This window comes from Octodon degus, unplaced genomic scaffold (genome assembly GCF_000260255.1).
Source record: "Octodon degus isolate 3935 unplaced genomic scaffold, OctDeg1.0 scaffold00234, whole genome shotgun sequence".
Classification (NCBI taxonomy): Eukaryota; Metazoa; Chordata; class Mammalia; order Rodentia; family Octodontidae; genus Octodon; species Octodon degus.
The window spans coordinates 833,799-838,073 of NW_004524810.1; the positions used below are offsets into that span (position 1 = coordinate 833,799).

The following is a 4,275-nucleotide window of genomic DNA, read 5'->3' on the forward strand; positions in this document are numbered from 1 at the left end:
CACATATTGAATAGTTCAGAAGAAAGAAACACATTTTTAGAAATATAGACCATACTAAGACTCACTCATGAACAAATAGAAAATATGAATGAACCAACAACAAGCATGGAGATTATATCACTAAACCACCAAATATCTTCTGACAAAGAAAAGTCCAGATGAATTCACTGGAAGATTCTGCCAAACATTTATGTATTTAGTACAGGGTTTACAGGGTCTCACTACACAGATTGGACTCATATGGATCCTTCCTGTTTTTCAGCCTCCCAAGTGCTGGGATTGCAGGCACATGGCACCGTGCCCAGTCTCATTCGCTGTCTCAATGTGCCCTGGGGGAGACTGGCATGGCAGGCTGGGGATCAAACCCCCAGCTCCTGCATTTGCCTAAGCAGCTGCCAAGCATTTAATGAAAAGTTAACATCAATCCTTGTCAAAATCAAAATCAAAGCAGAGAGAACATTTTCAAAGTCACTAGAAAAAGGCCAGTATTATGCAGATACCAAGGTCATTCAAAGATATAGAAGAAATGTATCAAGTAATATCTCTAATGAACATAGATCCTGAAATCCCATGACAAAATATCACTAAATTTAGTTGTACATTAGAAGGATCATCCACCATGATGAAGCAGGATTTCTCCCAGGGATGTGAGGACAGTTCAACATATGCAGATCTGTAGATGTGATATGTCACAATAACAAAATGAAGACAAAACTATAGGACCCTCTCAACAGATACAGGAAAAGCATCTGACTACTTTCAAAATCCTTTCTTAAGTAAAACAGACTCAGTAAATTAGATATAGAATGTCTTTCCACATCATAAAATCTGTACATTACCACTCTGTACCTATGATCATACTGAATGGGAAAGAGCTGAAAGTTTTTCCTCCAAGATCAGGACAAGATGAGGACTCCTGCTCTCACCACTTCTATTCAACACAGTACTAGAAGTGCTAGCCACAGCACTCAGGGAAGAAAAAGAAAAAGCTTACAAATCAGAAGAGAAGAAATAAAATTGTCTATGTTTGCAGATCTCAGGATCATCGATATAGAAACTCTAAAGATTTCAGCAGGGCATTGTAACATTTTGGGAATCTGAGGTAAGAACATCATCAAGTTTGAGTCCAGCTTTGGGCAAAGTAGTGAGACTAAGAATTTATATAAGTAAGTACACTGGTCATGAATCAAGGCTAGAAGTTTCCTAAAGATGTTGGTTGCAAGTGGGGAACTAATGTGGTATCATTTTATGGTCTGCTGGCCATTTGAACTTTAAAAATATAACAGTCAATTCCTTGGCTAGAAATAGCTAAAACATAAAAAAAGAGAAAATAAGTAAAAAGATAAGTAAATAAAAAGGATTGAGGATACAGCTCAGTGTGAAAGGCTTAAGTTCTCTCTCAGTACTGCAAAATATTCATACATACATACATAATCTCAAGGCTTCACTAAAAAGTTATCTGAACTAATCAAATTATTAAAATTGAAGATTAGAAAATCAAAATACAAAAGTTAGTTGTGTTTCTATGCTCTAACAATGGATTGCTTGAAAGCAAAATCAAGAAAACTAATTTCATTTATAATAGTAGCAAACAGAATAACTTATGTAGGAATAAATTTAATAAAGGAAGTAAAAGATCTGTACAGTGAAAAGTATAAAACATTGATGAAAGACATTAAAATGTATCATAGCGAGATTAAAAGATGTACCATGTTCATAGACTGGGAGAATATTATTAAATTGTCCATATTATCCAAAACACTAAAAATCAGTGCAACTTATTGATATATCAATTGTAGTTTTCATAGAAAGAGAAATGGCAGCCATAAATATTCATATGTAAATAAAAGTGACGCCCAAATATTCAAGACAAATTTTGAACAAAGCTGATGGTATTACTACTGGATTTTAAACTATATTATACAACTTGAGCAATAAAAGTAGTGTAAAATTGGCATAAAAACTGAAACAGACCAAAGGAACAAAACAGCCCAGAAAAAAACCAGACATAGTCAATTAACCTTTGACAAAGACAACAAGAATACACAATGGAGTAAGGATAATTTCTTCAGGAAATGCTAAGAAAAATGCATTGCAAAATTGTAAAAGAATGATATTACAAACTTATCTTACACCATTTATAAAAATCAACTCACAATGTGTTAAAAATCTTAAATATAAGACCTAATTTATATTTCCCCAAACTAAGAATTCCATTGTTTTAAAAATATTTCAACATACATGCTAATTGATTTTGTTTTACTACTTTATTGAAAAGAAACATTTGTATTATCTTTTTTTTCTTTTTGTGAGAATGCTTTTGGTTTATGTCTTGTATAAATAACTACCTTGAAAACAACAACACATGCAGTAATAACTATTGTTATTTTCTTATTTGACTATGAAGGTTTTTTTTCATAAAATTAAAACAAAAGGTAGAAGAAAATATAGGGAAAAAACCTCTTTGACACTGGACTCAGCAGTGATTTTTTTGGATAAACAAAAGTAGTAGTCACAACAGCAAAAACAAACAAGTGTTCCCACATCAAAGCAAAACATTTTTCCCAGAAAAAGAAACAATCAGTGAAATGAAAAAGCAACCTACAAAGTGGGAGATAGTTGCAAACTGCTGTACATATTTGATAATAGATTAATTTGCAAAATTCATAAGAAATTCATATAACTCAATAAAAAATACCCAACCAGATTAAAAATGGGTAAAAGACTTGAATAGACACTGTCCCAAATACAACATACAGATGGCCAGCAGACATGTAAAAGGGTTCAGTATGAGTCCTTGGGGAAATACAAATCAAAATCACAAGATATCTTCTCACACACAGTAGGATGACTATTTTTTAAAATCAAGAAATAAATATTTAAAATCATATAGAGGAAAAGGACCCCTACACAGTATTCTTGGGATTGTTAATTAGTTCAGTTATTATGGAAAGCAGTATGATGTTCTCCCCTTCCTGCAAAACTAACAATTAAGCTGTCAAAAATCCTAATTGTAGCTGTATCCAAGAGGAATGGAATGAATTCTCAAAAAGATATCTGTACTCCCATATTCATGATTGCATTATGCACAAAAGCTGAAATATAAAAATAATCTAAGAATGCACTGATGGATGAGGGAATCTTAACAAATGCAATACACAGACATAAAGGAATATTTTGCCTGTGAAAAGAAGGAAATCTTATCATTGCTAATTACACAGATGAACCTAGAGGATACTATATGAAGTAAATTCAGCCAAACATGGACAAATAATGCCGGGTATCTCTTAAATCAAAACCTAAGAAGTGGTGTCTGAAAATGATGAACTAATAGAAATCATAGAGCAGCAGTTGTGCTGTGGTGGGGAGATGGGAGGCTGTAGTCCAAAGGGAAAGACTTCCATATACAATTTATTGAAGTTCTGGAAATCAAATGTACAGTGTGGCAACCATAGTCAACATACACTTGAAATTTGCTAAGAGAGACCTTAAAAGTTCCCACCAAAACAAAAAAATAACTATGTGAAATGATGAATAGGTTAATTAGCTTGGCTGGGGAAACAATGGCATGAATTATTCATACAGCAAAGCATGGACCTCTAAAATGTACCCAATGTTTGTCAATGACAGCCTGAAGATAAGAAAAAGAATTTTATATGTGTTAAAGAAAATACCTTGTGTAGGAATATCTGCAAGAGATTCCTGTTATTCCTAGTCTGAATCTCACTACCCTCTAACTTCTATTTTCTCTTTGAAATGATTGTTCTTTAATGGAATCATAATTTGAAAGTTGCTTAGGAACATAGTTACTGTGTTTTAATACTGTCTGAAACTTCATGCGCTTCAGCATTGATATTATGATATGCAAGTGTGTGTTTAAATTAGCTCTAATCCATACTCAAGGAGACGCTCCGTACCCAAAGCACTCTGCTCATCAGTTCACATTTGAAAGATGGGGGCGTGTGAAAGTGACACACTCTAGGCAGCACTTCTGTAAAAGCCTCAAAAACTTTCTGGATCTGCACGTAGGAAGTTTTTAAGAACAAGTAGAGGAGCATTTCCCATGGAGATGAGCAATATATCGCTACCTTTGAATGAGCACAAATATGAAAATCTGAAGAGCCTGGCAGCCTGACACCATGGGAGACTTCTGTATTCCTGAAACTGTGTCCTGTATTCTTCCCTTTGATGGAGTGTTCTCTTTCTCTGATCTAACTGTAGCCTGTTTATCTGTAACAAGAAAAATCTTCTAGAATTAGCCTGTTTATAATAGAT

The 4,275-nt window shown here is 33.8% G+C and overlaps 1 non-coding gene across 1 annotated transcript; it reads left to right on the forward strand.

Annotated features, from left to right (window-relative positions):
* The first annotated feature begins 1,175 nt into the window (after window positions 1-1,175).
* Window positions 1,176-1,310, forward strand: LOC111813878. Its single transcript, XR_002819008.1, has one exon. It is a non-coding gene; the product is annotated as a small nucleolar RNA SNORA2/SNORA34 family (small nucleolar RNA).
* Window positions 1,311-4,275: the final 2,965 nt, after the last annotated feature.